Raw genomic sequence first — 19,839 nt, 5'->3', positions numbered from 1 at the left:
TATTTTATAAAATAGACTTTTAATTTTCTATAATAGCAAAGAGTCAAAACTGTGGATTTCAGTTGATGTTTAAACTATCTAAGCCTGGGTGCAGATGTGTTTCATGCAGATATATCTGGATTTGACGTTCATTGGTAGAAAATGAGAGATGGCCTTTTTTTTTTACCCCTCAAATTGGTGTCTCCTGCATTTATTATAAAGGTTGAGAGAACAGAATTATTGTTGGCATTGAGTAGTCAGTCACTGTAAATTATATACATGTTCCTGGAAATGATCCCAGAAAAACCTTAAGCTACAGAATCTTCTAATCAAATGCAAGACTTACTTTTTCAGAAGACTGTTTCATTTTCCTAGGATATTTTTTCAGGCTGATCTGTGCCTGAAAGAGAATGTTTCATAATTCCAGCATAGATTTTTCTTGCAGAACATGTAAACATTAAATCTGATGATATGTTTAATTAGTTATTCATAATTCATAATTATGGATATTTACTGCACACTACTTATATGAATGACATTTTTGTTTCTATATTTTAGAATTGAAAAGTTGGGCTTTTGTTCTTTGGAACTAGTCATTTTCAGAGATACCCACCTTGTTATTATTAAAAAGTTTATGGAGAAATGAGAAGTTATTAGAGAGGCATAGTTTTTAATCTCCTTGAATCTCCACATAAAAACAGACCTATGACGATGGCAAAACCTGAAACCCACAGACAATATAATGTCTGAAACAAACTAGGTGACAAGTTATCCCCAGTTCTGGTATCAGGAAGTGTAGGGGAGGAAGTGTAGGGGAGATAACATGATTTCTGCTGTCTCTGAAAACCGGTAACAGGTACTCACTAGAAAGCATGGTGGGCCAATGTGAAACTAGCAGCTAAAACTAGGAAGGAGCAAAGGAACTATGATAAGGATGGATGTTTCTAGAGCAGTCTTGGCTTATGGACTTGTGAAACTAACCAAATAAGGCTCTTTTCTTGACAAAGCCCTGCTCCGAGGGGAAATTGTTGGGAATCCAGTTCAGATTGAGCAGGGTGGATAGGGGCAAAGGATAGAGAAGGACCAGGTGGAAGTGGGGCAGGGAAACAGCCAATAGATCTCATAATCAAAAAGCCTTGTTTTGAACACTAGATGAAAACAGCAGAACAAGTTGCTGTAGGACCCTGAAGCTACAAAAGCTATGCTGACCCACCCTCCTTTCCCAAGCGTACAAGGAAGCTCATCTCAATTTTTATCTGTTTATCTGGTGTGCTTTTGTTGCCTGTAGACATAATTCTGCTCCTTATTTGTCTCTCTTTTATATAACTATATATATATAACTATATCATTATATATATAACGATATAGTTATATATATATATTTAATTATATGTATATATAATTACATATAATCATATAATTTATATATAATCATGTATAATTTATAAATAATCACGTATAATTTATACTGTGTAAGTGGAGTAATCTAATTTACATTTATTTATATAATTATTTACACTTTTCCATTATGTATGTAAATGTAATTTTATATGTCACAGAGAATAAGGAGCAGAATAATATCTATAGGTAATCCAGGCCCACCAGACTTTCAACTGTAAACCAGGAATTTAAAACAACCATGATTAATATGCTAAAGGTTCCAATGGATAAGGTAGACTGCCTATAAGAACAGATGGGCAGTGTAAGCAGAGAGGTGGAAATTCTAGGAAAGAAGGAAAAAGAAATGCTGGAGATCAAAGACACTGTAACAGAAATTAAGAATGCCTTTGATGGGCTTATTAGTAAATGGGACGTCGCCGAGCAAACAGTTTCTGAGCTTGAGAGTATCTCAAAAGAAGCCTGCAAAACTGAAAAGCAAAGAGAAAAATGACTGAAAGAAAAACCATAACAGAATTGAGTATCTAAGAGCTGTAGGACAACTACAGAAGTTCTCGAGAATCATGATGAAAGGAATAGAAGAAATATTCGAAACAATAAAGACTGATAATTTCTGCAAATTAACGTCAGACACTTAACCACCGATCCAGGAAGTTCAGAGAACACCAAGCAGAATAAATGCAAAAGACCCCTACACATAGGTGTATCATTTTCAAGGTACAGAAAATTAAAGAAAAAGTCCAGAGAGAAGCCAGAGGGAAAAAACTTACCAATGGAGGAGCAAAGATAAGAAGTACATCCAACTTCCCGAAACACCACTGGAAACGAGAAGAAACTGGAATGAAATATTTAGTGTTGAGAGAAAAAAAAATCTCTATACCAACCCAGAATTCAATATCCTGCAAAGTTACCCTTCAGAAGTGAAGAAGAAAGACTTTCTCAGACAAATGAACATTCAGGGAATTTTTTGCCAGTAGACCTGCTTTGCAAGAAATGTTAAAAGAAGTTCTGCAGTAATAAGGAAAATATATAGGTCAGGAACTCTAATCTTTAGCAAGGAAGGAAGAGCATCAGAGAATGAGTAGTTAAAATAAAATAAAAACTTTTATTTTTCTTATTCTTAATTGACCTAACAGATTGTTGAAAATAGTAATAGCAATACTGTATTTAAATATATACATATGTATTCATTTAATAACTTTCTAAACAGAAAGCACCAGGCCCAATGGATTATTCACTTATTATTCTTTTTTTCTTCCTTCCTTCATTCCTTCCTTTCTTTTTTTCTTTTTCTTTTTCTTTCACTTATGGCTGCGTTGGGTCTTCGTTGCTGTGTGTGGGCTTTCTCTAGTTGCCACGAACGGGGCCTACTCTTCGTTGTGGTGTGCGGGCTTCTCATTGCGATGGCTTCTCTTGTTGCGGAGCATGGGCTCTAGGTGCGTGGGCTTCAGTAGTTGTGGCATGCAGGCTCAGTAGTTGTGGCTCACGGGTTCTAGAGTGCAGGGTCAGTAGTTGTGGCACACGGGCTTAGTTGCTCCACGGCATGTGGGATCTTCCCGGACCAGGGCTCGAACCCGTGTCCCCTGCATTGGCAGGTGGATTCTTAACCACTGCGCCCCTGGGGAATTCCCTCACTTACTATTCTTAAGGAAGACACTATACCAATTCTTTATAATCTTTTTCAGGTGATTGATGCAGAAGGAATACTTTTTTACTCATTTATGAAACCAACATTACCCTTATATCAAAATAAGATAATGACATTACAAGAAAAAAAAACTACAGACAATATCTCTTTATACGTAGATATAAAAATCCTCAAGAAAATATTAGTAAATAGAATCCAATAATGTATAAGAAGAATTATACACCTTGACCACATAGGATTTATTCCAGGTACACAAGTCTAGTTCAACATTCAAAAATCAATTAATGTATCCATCACATCAATAGAAAAAGAAAAATCACACGATCATATTAATAGATGCAGAAATTCTGTTGGAAAAAACAATATGCATTCATAATAAAAAAAAAAAAACCTCTTAGTTCCCATATAGTCTTAGTTTACTTTCTCAACTTGATAAAGATTATCTACAGAAAACCTACAGCTAATATACTTAATGGTGAGAAGCTTGAAGCTTTCCTGCAAAGATCAGGAACAAGCCAAGAACATCCCTTCTCACCATTTCTTTTCAACATTGTACTGGAAGTCCTAGCTAATGCATTGAGACAAGAAAAGGAAATAAAAGGCCTACAGATGGGAAAGGGAGAAATAAAACTGTCTTTTTTTTTTTTTAACATCTTTATTGGAGTATAATTGCTTTACAATGGTGTGTTAGTTTCTGCTTTATAACAAAGTGAGTCAGTTATACATATACATATGTTCCCATATCTCTTCCCTCTTGTAAAACTGTCTGTTCATAGATGATGTTATAAATCTATGTAGAAAATCTGAAAGAATCAACCAAAAACTCCTAAAATTAATAAGCAATTATTGCAAGATACAAATTTAGTATACAAAAGTCAATTACTTCCCACTATACTGACAATAAACAAGTGGAATTTGAAATTAAAAACACAATACCATTTATATTAACATGCCAAAATGGAATACTTAGGTATAAATCTAATAAAATATTATAATATCTATATGAGAAAAACTACAAAACTTTGAAAGATATCAAAGAAAAATTAAATAGATATATTTTGTGTTCATGGATAGGAAGACTCAATACTGTCAAAATATCAGTTCTTCCTGACTTGATCTACAGATTCAGTGCAATCCCTGTAAAAATCCCAGCAAGTTATTTTGTGAATATTGACAAGCTTATTCTAAAGTTTAGTTGGAGAGGGGAAAATACCCAGAATGGCCAACAGTGTTGACGGAGAAGAACAAAGTTGGAGAACTGACACTATCCAACTTAAAGTCTTGCTGTAAATCTACAGTAATCAAGACAATGTGATAATGGTGAAAGATTGGACCAGTAGATTAATGGAACAGAATAGAGAGCCCAGAAATAGACCCACAGATAAACTCAGGTGTTCTTTGACAGAGGAGCAAAGTCAGTCCAATAGAGCCAAGGTAGTCTTTTTAACAAAAGGTGCTGGAACAACTGGGTATCCACATGCAAACAAATGAATCTAGACACAGACCTTACACCCTTGACAAAAATTAATTCAAAATGCATCACAGACTTAAATGAAAAATGCAAAACTATAAAATCCCAGAAGATAACATAGTTAGAAAAACCTAGATGATCTAGGGTGTGTTGATGAGTTTTTAATTACAACAGCAAAGGCACGATCCGTGAAAGAATGGATAAGCTGGACTTCATTAAAATTAAAAACTTCTGCTCTGAGAAAGACAGTGTCAAAAGAATGAGAAGATAAGTCTCAGACTGAGAAAAAATACTTGGAAAAGACCCATGTGATAAAGGACTGTTTCCAAAATATAGAAAGAACTCTTAAAACTCAGAAGTAAGGAAACAACCCGATTGAAAAAATGGGCCAGAGGCCTTAAGACACCTCATTTAAGGAGATAACAGGTTTCCCCTGCCATCTGAAAGTAGAGCATTCCTATGAAACTTTTCATAAGGCAAAATGGCTTAAAGCAAACAAGCAGTTACCTCAGGACACATCTTGCTAACAGATGCACAAATTAAACTGAGGTAAAGCACAGATGCTCACAGACACAGTCAAAGCTGGGGCTGCTTGATGCTGATTTGCTGAGCGTAGCTTCTGAGGAAGGACTGCGCGAAGACAGTTTGGAGGCTTCTTACAAAACTAAGCATACTCTGACCATATGACCCAGCCATCATGCTCCTTGGTGCCACTCTTGTTGCTCAGAGTATGGGCTGGATCTGTAATGGCTTGCTGCAAGACAAAAGCTGAACGCTGTTTCTGCTTTTTGCCTTTATTTGTAAAAGCAAACATCCTCTTCCGATTTCTTTTGATTAGCAAACAGGTACTAATGTACATCTTCCCTAAAAGCAAACTGGCATAAAAATAGACTTTTGAAAAGTCGGGGATACCTGTATATCGATCATAAATAAGCACATGAAAAGTTGTTCCGCATCTTATGTCATTAGAGAAGTGCAAATAAAAACAATGAGATAGGCCCTCTGCCCCGCCGCTCGCTCGGTTCCTCACGCTGCAGCCCCCGCCATAGCCGCCGCGGAGCCCACTGCCACCGCTTCTGAGCAGAAGATGCCTGTGCCTCCCATGTATGCTGATCTTGGCAAATCTGCCAGGGATGTCTTCACCGAGGGCTATGGATTTGGCTTAATAAAACTTGATTTGCAAACAAAATCTGAGAATGGACTGGAATTTACAAGCTCAAGTTCAGCCAACACTGAGACCACCAAAGTGACGGGCAGTCTGGAAACTAAGTACAGATGGACCGAATATGGTCTGACGTTTACGGAGAAATGGAGCGCTGACAACACACAAGGCACGGAGATTACTGTGGAAGATCAGCTGGCACGTGGCCTGAAGCTGACGTTCGATTCATCCTTCTCACCAAACACTGGGGGAAAAAATGCTAAAATCAAGACAGGGTACAAGCGGGAACATTATCAACCTGGGCTGTGACGTGGATTTCGACATTGCCGGGCCTTCCACCCGGGTGCTCTCGTGCTGGGTTATGAGGGCGGGTGGGCTGGCTGGCTACCAGATGAATTTTGAGACCACAAAGTCTCGAGTGACCCAGAGCAACTTTGCGGTTGGCTACAAGACCGATGAATTCCAGCTTCACGCTAATGAAAATTGATGGGACAGAGTTTGGCGGCTTCATTTATCAGAAGGTGAACAAGATAGTTGGAGACTGCTGTTAATCTGGCCTGGACAGCGGGAAACAGTAACACTTGCTTCGGAATAGCAGCCAAGTACCAGATCGACCCTGACGCCTGCCTCTCGGCTAAAGTGAACAACTCCAGCCTGATGGGGTTTGAATATACTCAGACCCTAAAGCCAGGTATCAAACTGACACTGTCAGCTCTGCTGGATGGCAAGAATGTCAGTGCTGGTGGCCACAAGCTTGGTCTAGGACTGGAGTTTCAAGCGTAAATGAATACTGTACAGTCGTTTAATTTTAAACTATTTTGCAGCATAGCTACCTTCAGAATTTAGTGTACCTTTTAATGTTGTATGTCTGGGATGCAAGTATCGCTAAATATTATGTTAGACTTCCAGGTTAAAGGTGATTCAGCTTTGGGTGTTACCCTTTCAGAGGTACAGAAGAAACCCAATTTCAAAAAAGGTCCTTTCAGCTGTAGACTTGAGGGGGAGCTTGCTGGCCCCTCTAGAGATGTCAGGTTTCTTTTTTACCTAGAAATGGCTGCAAGTGGAAGTTGGTAATTTGCAGGCACTTTGTAATTTGTAAATTCGTATTAAGTAAATGAATGAAATTGTGACTTCCTGAGAATTGAACCTTGGTCTCCTACCCTGATTGAGGAGAGGCTCTTTGATGGTGTATACAAACTCATCTGAAAGGTAATTTTTTAGACAGGGACTTTTCCCACCCCACTACATCACCTGTTTTACACCAAAAGTCGTCTGCAGGGAGTGGTAGGTGTTTCTTCTGTGCCATTTTGGGGTGGAGAAGGTGGATGTGATGAAGCCAATAATTCAGGACTTAATTGTGTTTTTTCTCATGTTGTGTTTTTTTGCCCTTGCACCAGAGTATGAAATAGCTTCTAAGAGCTCCAGCTGCAAGCTGGGAAGAGTCTCTGTGACTGTAATCACATGGTGACAACACTCAGAATCTAAATTGAACTTCTGTTGTATTTTCGCCACTCAGTTTATTTTTTAGCAGTTTAATGGGTACATTTTAGAGTCTTCCATTTTGTGTGGAATTAGTTCCTCCCCTTCAAATGCTGTAATTAACATCACTTAAAATAAAACTTGAATAAAATATTGAAACCTTAAAAAACAACAACAACAACAACAACAAAACAATGAAATTCCACTGTGCCTATTAGTGACCAAAATCCAGAACATTGACAATACCAGATGCTGAAAAGGTTGTGAAGCAACAGAAGTTCTCATTCGTCATTGTTGGGAATGCGTAATAGTTCAGCCACTTTGGAAGACAGTTTGGAGGCTTCTTACAAAACTAAACATACTCTGACCATATGATCCAGCCATCATGCTCCTTGGTATTTACCCAAAGGAGTTGAAAGTTTAAATGTTCACACAAAAACTTGCACGTGGATGTTTATAGCAGCTTTATTCATAATTGTCAAAACTTGGAAGCAACCAGCATGTCCTTCAGTAGGTGAATGGATAAATAAGCGGTGTTACATATAGATAGTGGAATATTACTCAGTACTCAAAAGAAATAAGCTATCAACCCATGAAAAGACATGGAAGAGACTTAAATGCATATTATTGAGTAAAAGAAGCCAATCCGAAAAGGCTGCATACTGTAGGATTCCACCTATATGACATTCTGGAAAAGTCAAAACTATGAAGACAGTAAAAAGATCAGTGGTTGCCAGGCGTTAGGGAGGAGGGATGAATAAGAGGATTTTTAGGGCAGAGAAACTATTCCGTATGATATTCTAATGATGGATACATGCCATTATACATTGGTTAAAATCCATAGAATGTACAGAACCAAGAGTGAGAACTGTAGACTTTGGGTGATTAGATATGTCAGTGAAGTTTCATTTCTTATAACAGATGTACCAGCTGGTGAGGGATGTTAATAATGGCAGAGGCTTAGCATGTCTGTGGGCAGAGAGTAATCGGAAAATCTTTGTGTTTTCCATTCAAATTTGCTGTGAACCTAAATATGGTATAAAATAATGCATTTAAATAAAAAGGACAACAGAAAATGTTAGGTATAAGAGAATGCACTTATAATAAATGACCCTGGGAAGAAAACCAAAGCTCAAGAACACTTGCCTGAAACCACACATTGAAAACGCATAGTGCCTGCATAGAAAATCACCTTCTTAGTTGGCCCAGACAGATAATCATAGTAAAGCTATTGGAGTTTAAAGGTAAAGAAAAAAAATCTTTTGAACCCAGGCAAAAAGACCAAGTCACTTTTAAAGGAAGGAAAGTCAGATTGTCATGATACTTATTTTTAAGACCAACGCTTTATGCCAAATGAAAATGGAGTAACATATTAAGAAACTTAGGGAAAGAAAATATGTGTCAAAGATTTAGCCAACCTGACTTTGTATACAAAGGCCATAAACTATTAAGAAACTATTTCTATCTGAAATTTACAAAGCACACTATTAAGTAAATGTTAGGTCAAAGGAGAAATATCAAATAAAATGGAAGAATTTCTTGAACATAATGAAAATGAATACATGATGTTTTAGAATATGTGGGCATATCTAAGGAAGTTATCAGGAGAAAATTTTTAGCATTAAATGCGTGTATTAATAAAAATTAAAAAGAAAATAAATGGATTAAACAAGCAGATAAAAAACTAGAAGAATAACGAAGTAAACAAAAGAAAGCAACAGGATAGAATTAATAAAGATAAAAAGGAAATTGATGAGTTAATTTAAAAATTGGTTCTTTGAAAAAATTCAACAAACTAAGAAAACGGGAGAAAGTACAAATATTCTTATGTATTAGAAGTTACATAAGGGTACAAAAGGGAAAACAGTCACAGCACAGTAAATTAAATCCTAAGGGACCATTTGCTCAATTATATGCAGGTAGATTTGGAAATCTTCATGAAATGAATCATTCTGTAGAAAAATTAAGTATACTCCAGAAAGTCTAAACAGACTAATTGTCATAAAATAAAGTAATAAAAGAATTTCCTGACAAGAATTGTACCAGGGTCAAATAAACCTCTACTTAACTATGCAGCTTAAATTATTCCAAATATAGGAAAAGAAGGAAAACTTCCAAATTTATTTCATTGAGTTAGTATAATATGGATTCCAAAATCTTAAAAAATTATTTTGGAAAATTATAGAACAATTTTACTTGGGAATATTGATACACAATTCCAAAATAAAATATGTTTTAACAGAAAACAATGTTGCATTAAAATATACCTCATGACCAAGTGGGGTTTATTCCAGGAATCCAAGAGGGGCTCAATACCAAAATATCCGTTAGTATAGTTCTTCATATTAGTAGAGCTAAGGAGAAAAATTCTTTAGACGTCCCTGAAGGTAGGGAAAATTCTCTTGACAAAATTTAAAATCTATCAGTGTTTCAAAAAATAATAAAATAGGAATTGATGGATAGCTCCTTAACATTTATTTTACAAATGCACGTGCACACACACACACACACACACACACACACACTTGCACACTTCAGTTCAAAAGTCAGCACCTTATTTACCGGGGGTGGGACACTAGTGGTTTGTTTATTTTTGCATATTGTATGGTTTTTATCTATATGAAATATCCAGAATAGGCAAATCCGTAGAGACATAAAGTGGATTAGCAGTTGCCAGGGGTTTAATGGAGGGTGATTGCTTAATGGGTCCATGATTTCCTTTTGGGATGATGAATATATTTTGTAGCTAGTTAGTGGTGATGGTCGCACCACATTGTGAATGTGCTAAATGTCACTGAATTACACACTTTAAAATAGTTAACATGGTGAATTTTATATATCTATTTGGAGTAGACACTAATTCCTTTTACGTTTTAATTGAAGTATAGTTGATTTACAATGTTTCAGGTGTACAGCAAAATGATTCAGTTATACCTCCTATATATATGTACATATATATGTGTATGAATATGTATATACATATTCTTTTTCAGATTCTTTTCCATTACAGGTTATTATAAGATATTGAATGTAGTTCCCTATGCTATATAGTAGGCCCTTGTTGTTTATCAATTTAAAATACAGTAGTATGTATCTATCTGTTTTTTTTTTTTAATAAATTTATTCATTTTATTTATTTATTTTTGGCTGCGTTGGGTCTTCGTTGCTGTGTGCGGGCTTTTTCCAGTTGAAGCGAGTGGGGGCTACTCTTCGTTGCGGTGCGCGGGCTTCTAGTTGCGGTGGCTTGTCTTGTGGAGCACGGGCTCTAGGCGTGTGGGCTTCAGTAGTTGTGGCTCACGGGCTCTAGAGCACAGGCTCAGTAGTTGCGGCGCACGGGCTTAGTCACTTAAGGCGGATTCTTAACCACTGCGCCACCAGGGAAGCCCCAGTATGTATCTGTTAATTCCAATTTCCTAATTTATCCCTCCCCTACCCTTTCCCCTCTGGTAACCGTAAGTTTGTTTTCTGTGTCTGTGAGTCTGTTTCTGTTTTGCAGATAAGTTTATTTGTATAATTTTTTTATTCCACATATAAGTGATATCATATGATATTTGTCTTTCTCTGTCTGACATACTTCATTTAGTATGATCATCTCTAGGTCCATCTGTGTGTTTTATTGGAGTATAATTGCTTTACAATGTTGTATTAGTTTCTGCTGTACAACAACGTGAATCAGCTATATGTATACCTATATCCCCATCCACTAGTTGCTTGAATTGGACATAAGTTAAAGATGGATGTTCAGTATCTCTGCTGTGCATGTGTGTTGGAGGGACAAGCCAGTGTTATTAGACATAGAGACTTAAGTTTGGATGTGAAGAGGTAAAGCATCTCTAGTTGCAGATGATCTGATTATATGTTCTAAGACTACCAAATGAGTCAGTGGAAAAACTACCAAAAATGGACTTATGAGAGACATCTATGGAACAGTGAGTTATAAAATCAGTGTACCAACAGCCTTCATATATGCAGACCAGTTAGAACGTACACTGAAAGATACACATATATGGAATGATGCTTGTGCACACATACATACCTACACACATACAAACTCAAGTTTACATTAAGTTCGAAAGGGGACCAATGATTGTCTTAGGCCAATCATTTATCAATAGTAATGGAGTGGTCCCTCAAAAAAGAAAATTCACTAAAAAAGTAGGATTCTTGTTTAATGATCTTATTGCTACACATATAATTTTCTGGTACTACTCTTTTTGTGGACTCAGGACAGATATAGTAAGAGGATTTTTAAGATTTGTTTCAGCCCAACACTCCAATGATTCTATATTTCTAAGACTGGTCCATACTTACCGTACCTATAAAACAACACTGTTGATTTTTATTAGGCCTCCAAAAAGGAAGTTGAGCCTTTTAGGTAGAACAATATCAAGAACTCTTTCTTTTTCTTCCAATTTCTTGGCATCACTTTAATTAAAAGTATATCTTCCCATAATGGAACATGATAGAGCAATATTTTATCTTCAGTGACTTCTCATTTCAGGATATTATTCACCATCATAAATAATGCATTAGTATATTAATGATGCATAATAGTTGTGATATTCCAGATGAACTGCTCTTCTTATTCAAGTGAGAATTTTTGAATAATAAAAATGTCAGTATAAGATAAATGCTGGATGATGTAAGAAAGATTCACTTTAAAAATCAAGTTTATAAAACGTTTTAAATATCAGATGCTTTCTCAGTGTTTTTCATAAAAATTAATTGAAGTAATAAAACAATTATAGAAGATAAATATTAACATTATTGCCGTTTTGTTGTTCTATTTATTCATTGTGACTTTCACAGAATTTTGGGCAAAAGGGAGGTAAAAGAAAGACCAATGTGTTTGGGAAAGAACATAAATTATCAATAGCATTATTTGTTTCTCAGAATCCTTGTGTTTTAGTTATATAATTATTTTTTCCCCAATACATTAAGAGGAAAACAAAGTACGTGGTAGGCGTGGCAGAAAGGAAGTACCCTAATAATGTATGACTGTCTAGTCTATAAAGAATAAATGATTGCTTACTTAAAGTTCTGATAAAACTGAAAAGTTAAAAGAAAATGTCTAACAATTTTTGGCAGATCATTCTATTGGCCAGAATGGAACTGTTTGTTAAATTATAATTTATAAGTTGTGTGGAAATAATTCTTCAGTGTTTTAAACACATATTGATGCTGCTTACCCAGTTAGGAAAGGGTGGTGACTTGAAAGGATAAAGATAACATAATTGAAATCCCCAAAGGAGGAAGCATTTTATGGAATACTTGAATAATACAGCATCAATAAATTGTCTTAGGAGCTAAAGACTCGTTCTTGGAATATTGTAAAGATTTTAAAGAAATTCTCATTGTAGTCAAAGATGAGCTTCTGGTCAGTGTGTCTCAAAATGAAATGAAAACTTAAGAAAACACTGAAATCTTAGACTGAAAAACAATTGAATCTAAAATCTGGGAGAGATATCCACTAATTATAAGGTAGATGGAACCAGTTGGAGAAAAGCCTACCTGGAGTTCACCTCTGATACACACAGGTTTACCTCAAACACTAAGGAAAGATTGGCAGGCGCTTCAGTCCATCGAACCTCTCTGCCTCTGACCCACGGGCTGTGCTAACAAGCATAGTGTGAACAAGCAGTTCTTTGTACCCTCCACCACTCTGTCCCATCACTCAGAGTCCCAACAAATGGCATGGGCCTTGGTAGGCAGGAAGCTGGCGATGACCCAGTGCATTTTGGAAGCGTTAGTCCTCTCAAAGTAGTAAAGGCATATGCGGAGATAGGAACAGGATTGTGGAAGTATAGGCTCGGGAAGGAGAAGCTGCTAAGTTAGAAGATCAGAGCTGAATTGAGTGAATGCCTGTTTTTAAAAAAAAAAAAAAAGGTCTTGCACACCATCTTTTTTTCTAGATCTGAGAGTATGATTTAACCATCACTGGAGTGAACACACTGCAGCAAATGGTTACCTAATACAGGGGTTGGCACACTTTTTCTATAAATACTTTCTGCTTTGTGAATCAAATTTTTTGTTGTTGTTGTTAGAACTACTCAGTTCTTGAAACATCGTGGCATGAGAACAGCCATAGGCAGTATGTAAACAAATGAGCATGGCTGTGTCACAAAAAAAAACCTGTGTTTATGGACACTGAAATTTGAATTTCTTATTTTTATGTTTATAAAATATTACTTCTTGTGATATTTTTAACCATTAAAAAAGGTTAAAGGCACTCTTAGTTCATGGGCTGTACAGAAACAGACAGTGGACCAGATTTGGCCCATGGACTATAGTGTGTCTCTCCCTCATAAAACATGTGGAAAATATTATATTCCTAAAGGAGAAGCTAGAACAAATACTATAAGAGCAATAATCAAAGATACTATAGAAGAAAAATGTTCTGCCTGCAGGTTAGATGTACTCACCCTGTTCTCTAGTTGGGAAAGAATACTCTGGGTGGAGCTAATAGTGAAGTTTTAGGAATGTAGAGGCGTGGCGTTTGAGTGGGACTCCTTGACAGATGGTGATTAATAAGTTAATGAATGTGTTTGACATATGAATGAATGAAAGAATAAATGCGTATAATATAAATGTAGATAAATAGAGTGTGATGTGGAAGGGTGCATATCAGAAGGAGGACCAGGACGAAGGATGGAGAAGAAGAAGCATTTGTCAGTGCCTGGGAATTCCCAAGTGTTCTTTTGGGCTTGCGGCAGGGCTTCAAATGCCATGCAACTAGCACAACTATATTTGAAAGATAAGGAGAGCTACTGAATGCTTTAGAATGGTGGATTGCGTTATTTCATCCTCTATTACTACTAAAGATGAGCAAAGCCAGACACTAGTTAAAATGGTCAGGACAGATGGTAATCAGGAATATACTATTGCAGTAGAGAAGAGAGCCCAGCATGAACTGAACTCAATGTCAATTCGTACAGACTTTACTGGGTATTTTAAGAGGAGAATGAGGGAATAGGGAGGGGGGCCACATGGGGACTCAGTAGGGTCAGGGAAGGGAAAAATTGCAAAGGATTGGTCGATATAAATATCGATTAGGCCAGCTGTGTCTGCTAACTGGCAAGTATTGAAGTTAGGATTCTGTTCTCCTGGGGAGACTGGGAGACAGGGGTGCCATCCTTCCTGATGATTACATTTCAAAGGAATAGCTTTCAGGTACTTGAGAAAGATACTCTTGAGTTGTAGGAGATATTAGTATATAGGAAAGGGACAGAGGAAGGATTCACAGTTGTATGGCCTTTTAGTAAATGCTCTAAGAGAGGTTGGTGGGGCCTGTTGCAGGTGTTGGCTAGAACAAAGTACTTTTGGTGGCCTTGAGCTTTCTTATGGAGGCCCTTTCAGCGGGGGCTAGAGTTATATTAGGGTTGTGGCCTTGAGCCATTAGAAACTATGTTCATGCTTATGTCTCTTAATGTGAGTTTGGCGGGGGACAGGGATGAACAAAATCATCTTTGTTGAGAGTCTTTGGTTTTTATAGGCCAAGGTTGAGACCTAGTTGAAAAGAGGATTTAGAGGCTCCTGGGGAGAGTTTGGTCAAAGAGCGAATCTTTGTCATTTCCTACTGATTTGTATATGTAGACACACATAAACTTCCCTGGAGGTGTAATCAGTCCAGCCTGATTGAGTTTGCTGGAAGACAGCTTGCCTTTGAATAAGCTCTGTTCTCTTTTTCCCTGGAACATCCTCGCGTAATTCTTCACCTAAAGGAAGCCTGTTCATCCTTTAGGCAGCTGTCAAATTTGCCTTCCTTTGTGAAGCCCTCCTGCATTTATTTGCGTCCCCTCCTCCCTGAACAGATACCTCTCTCTTTTTTTCTCCCTTCCTTTCTCTTTCCTTCCCTCCCTCCCCCTTTCTCTTCCTATCCACTTCTCCTCTCCCCTCGCCTCCCTCTCTCTCTCTCTCATTCAGGCATAGTGAATTCCTTCTTCTACTGTACCTCTTGCTGCAAAATCACATGACCCTTTACATTTACTTTTTGAAACTGTTATGAAATAATTACCAGGAAAACACCTGCAGGCGGAGGCAACATCCCATTCATCTTATATCTCAAGTGCATAGTACGTTTTTGAAGGAAGCAGATGATTAATAAATATTGGCTGATTTTAACTGACTTTCCTTCTTTGGACCAATGACTTGATTAATATTGATGTATCTATTTTGACAGTGCACCAATTCATTTGGCTTTTTTTTTTTTTATCTTATTGTATCTTCCAAAGAATGCACAGACATAGTCTTCCTGCTTCAAGGAAGTTAATTTAATGTTTTCCATGTTACCAGAGTAAATATTCATATTTGTGACCATAATGATGCTTAACCTTAACACCGATTGACAATGGAATTGGTACCGTGAACTTTCATTAGTAATTTACTATTTTCTGTAAAGGATAAAGCTAATCTGAAAGGGCTACCTACTGTAGGATTCCAACTATATGACACTCTGGAAAAGGCAAAACTATGGAGACAGTAAAAAGATCAGTGTTTGCCAGGCGTTATGGGAAGGGTGGGATGAATAGGTGCAGCACAGAGGGTTTTTAGGGCAGGGAAACTGTTGCACGAAGGGGGACATCTTCCAGGGCCCGAGAGTGGGCTCTTGTCTAACACTCAGAAATGCGTCTGAGGAGACACACATGCTGACAAAGCAAAAGACTTTATTGGAAAGGGGCGCCTGGGCAGAGAGCAGGAGGGTAAAGGAATCCAGGAGAACTGCTCTGCCACGTGGCTCACAGTCTCAGGTTTTCTGGTAATAGGGTGAGTTTCTGGGTTTTCTGGCCAGTCCTCTTGCTTGGCCCATATTTGGTCTGACTCAGGGTCTTTCCTGGTGATGCGCGCATCTCTCAGCCAACGTGGATTCCAGAGCAAAGGATTCTAGGAGTTTGGCAGGACTTATTATGGGCTGGCGTCTCCTCCCTCCTTTTGGCCCCTCCTGAATTCTTCCACTTAGATTTCGGTGGCAGCACCATGTTTCTCATTGGGACCTGCAGTTGTGAGACGACTCATGTAAGTGGGTATCATTGTGCCTGGCCGAGGCGGGCAGTTTTGGTCAACAGTTCCCTAACAGAACTATTCTGTGTGATACAATAATGGTGGATACAAATCATTGTACATTTGTCAAAACCCATAGACTGTACAGCATCAAGAGTCAACTCTAATGTGCTAATTATGGGCTTTGGGTGATAATCTAATGTTTCAGTGTAGGTTCCCTGATTGTAACAAGTGTACTGCTCTGGTCAGGGACAGCTGTGTGTGTTGGGGGGTAATATGGAAACTCTGTGCCTTCTCCATTTTGCTCTGAACCTAAAACGGCTCTAAAAAATAAACTCCACCTAAATAACAAAACAAAACAAAAAACTCTCGATTTTGTCAGTAGGGAAATTGATACTTAAATTGTATCAATTTCAAACACGGTAACTATACTGCATACAGTGAAACTATAACCATACTTATCAACAAGAATAAATCCCAGGAATATAATGTTGGGCAAACATAAAAAATTACGGATGGACATATACAGTATGATACCATTTATATCATGTTACAATATGAAAAACAATTCTGGAATTAGTATTAGAATATAGACATCGGTAGTAAAATTCTGAAAAAATGCCCTTGAATGATAAATATTAAATTCAGCAGAATGGTTATAACTCCTTCAGGGGAACGAACAGAATAAAATCAGGGCTGGGTACCTGGTTCACTTCATCTGTGTATGTAATAATTTATTTTTTAGCTGGCTGTTGAAACATGGGTGTTTATTATAATCCTTTCATACCATTTTGTATTTCTGAAGTTCTTCATTAGAAAACAGCTTATGGAAAATGATGCTTGATTCGTAGCCAGAACATTTTGAGAATGATCAGTAAACACTCAAGTAATGAATCTGGGATTTGATGTTGTGAATGATAATATTTTGTCTTGTTAGATTTACATTCTCAAGGTTATGCCTTAAAAGCCTGCAGCAGAAATTGCTTGACTGGAAATGATCGTAATTCAGGGTTTAGTGTAGGGGTAAGATAGTCAACTTGGTGAACAGGAATATAGGAATGGAGATAAGCTAAGGGTGTTTGTACTAGAGAAATATACTGCAGCTATGAGAAGTAACCAGCTGCGGTTTGGACTTACTTTTCAAGCCACTAGTAACTGAAGTTTACCACCAGTCTTTTAGTTCATAAGCCTCAATTTGCATAAAACATATGACCTAAGTCGGGGTTCAGGATTCACCCAGTCTCCCACACTTATGGAGCTATTGACTGTGCATGGCATTCCCTTCTAATTTTCCCAAAGTTTCTCAATATTTTTTTCAATTCCCAGAAGCTACTACCAATCAGTCTGCACCTGAAATGAAACTGATTTGCCATCCTGGGTTAGTCAGGATAAGCTAAGTTATGCTTTTGTAAGAAAAAAATATGAACCCCGAAGTCTCAGTGATTTAATTTGTGTACATGTTCACATGTCCACCACTGGTTAGGGGGTCCTACTCCAGGTGGTCACTCAGGAGCCCCAGGTAACTAACATTCCATGTCTAGAATGACTTTAAATACCATGGCAGGGGAAGAAAAGAGTATGGAGAACAAACTTCCTTTTCTGGGTCTTTTGTTCCCAAGGAGACACGTCATCTCTGCTTACAGCTAATTGCTCAGAGCTAATGGTCTGATCTAACTGTAAGGGAGCTGGGAAATTTGAGGGCTCGCGTGTCTGTTGAGTAAGTAGTATGTGCTTTTGCCACTTGGGCTGAAACTATAGATTAGGCTTACTGCCGTTTAGAGGATCACAGTCAAAAGGAACTGGGTTGGGTACAGGGTGGGACAGAATATAACATGGTATTCTAAGTGTATATAGTGTAATATAATTTAGGAAATTTAGAATTTTGAAGGTTTTTGTTTAAAGATCTCCTGGCTCAATCATTTAATTTTATAAATGAACAAAGTGAATCTTAGTGACTCGCTCCAAGTTATAGAGATAGTTCATGGCAGTATTGGGGCTCGGCTGAGAAAGAAACCGAACTGTCAATATATAGAGAGAATAATATGTCTGTCTACAGGGGAAATCTAAGAGAATCTGCAGATTAATTATTAGGAGTAATAAGATCATTCAGCAAAGTTTTTGGATATAAGATTGATATACACTAATATCACTATATTCTTGCAAAACCAACTAGAAAATTTAATAGAAGAAAGTTATTCACAATAGTTTCAGAAATAATAAGACATGTGGAACCAAATGTAAAATGGACGCATGAAACCTCTGGTGAAAACGTCAGTCTTACTGACAAGACATGAGGGAAGAACAGAATAAAAAGATTGTATTCTTTGGCCAAACACATACATAATAATAGAAATTGTAACAAAACTGGTTAATACATAAACATGTACAAAGATGTTGTAGATTTGTAGAGAGTGACAGCCTCATCACTGAATATGTATTGTCAGTGTTTGGCTAATATTTTGAAAAGGGAAACAACACTTTAGGATGTGTTAAGTAACCTGAATATAATATTTTAGAACTGTGTAATTTTTATACGTACTCTCCATTTGCTAGCATTATATCTGTCAAAAAATACCAGAGGATATTAAAGTGATAGAAAGAGTAGAAAATAGATTTTATAAATAGTTACCATAAAAAACAGATTAAAGGTTTGTGTTTGCCTTGTTTGGCAAAGAGAATCAATTTGATAGCATCAAAAAATACCAAAATGGTATTTATACCCATGTGACATTTACTCGGTATGTGCCCATGGACTATTATTAGCATAATGCCTGTTTCTCAGTATCTTTAGCTGTGGAATGTGTGAGATAATTGTACTTACCTTATGCTGTCGTTATAATGATAGTATGAGATAAATAAAAAGTTCTTTGAACAGCGTCCATGGTAAATGCACAGTAAATGTAACCAGTGGTTTTTACTGTTTACTATTATTATTTCTGTTATTACAAATTAGCATGCCATTCAGTTATTTTCCATCACTACAGAAAATTCAGTGTGAATAGATTCTAAAAATGAGTTTGGATAGGTTTACAGAAGAGTTTCTTTCTCCTAAAATTAATTGAGTCAGCATAACCTATAAACAGTGTTGTAGATTTTATATTTTCAGAAGCAACAGAGTTTGACTCATTTTGGATATTTACTAGTTTTCAGTTAGGAAGAAGGACCCACCTCCCTCTTTCAAATTTCATATGTGTTCTGTGAGTTTTTGATCAGTTTGTTAATCAATTCAACAAATATTAATTGAGCATTTAGTAAGTTTTAGGCTCTTGGGATCAAGTGGTGAATAATACATGATCCCTGCTGCTGTTGAGCTTTCATGCCTGGTGTGGAGACAGGAAGTCAATCTTTATTTACATGTCATAAGCACTGTTTAAGGTCCAGTACAAGATGCTGATGGAACCTACGGGAAGGTTACCTTGCTCAATCTTAGGGTTTTGGGTAAAGTGATCCCTAAGTCAGACCCTGAAGGATAAGTGTAGTTATTTTGGGGAAGAACTTAGAGATTAGTAGACCATGGCTATACAGAAAGCATATTTATTAGAGCTACATAGAGGATAGTTCACCCCCCAGAAGGAAATAATACTTACATGTGTTTGAGTTATCTTTGGGTTTGCTCTTCGGGCAAACACAGAACTGTTCTAATAGACTCATTTCTCATAAATACCCAGCTTACTTACAGTGTGAGATACATTTTTAAGGTTTAAG

The 19,839-nt window shown here is 37.1% G+C and overlaps 1 protein-coding gene and 1 pseudogene across 2 annotated transcripts in view; both read left to right on the top strand.

The window, feature by feature from the left end:
* The window catches only part of RYR2 (ryanodine receptor 2), a 777,004-nt gene that overhangs the window by 211,618 nt on the left and 545,547 nt on the right, over positions 1 to 19,839 (top strand). The gene's annotated exons all lie outside the window — the stretch shown is intronic.
* Positions 5,500 to 7,315, top strand: LOC309635605 (non-selective voltage-gated ion channel VDAC1 pseudogene; annotated as a pseudogene). The gene has a single exon. The product of its transcript is annotated as a non-selective voltage-gated ion channel VDAC1 pseudogene (transcript).

This window comes from Balaenoptera borealis (assembly GCF_965194805.1).
Source record: "Balaenoptera borealis genome assembly, chromosome: 10".
Lineage (NCBI taxonomy): Eukaryota > Metazoa > Chordata > Mammalia > Artiodactyla > Balaenopteridae > Balaenoptera > Balaenoptera borealis.
This window is presented reverse-complemented; position numbering and strand designations above follow the sequence as displayed.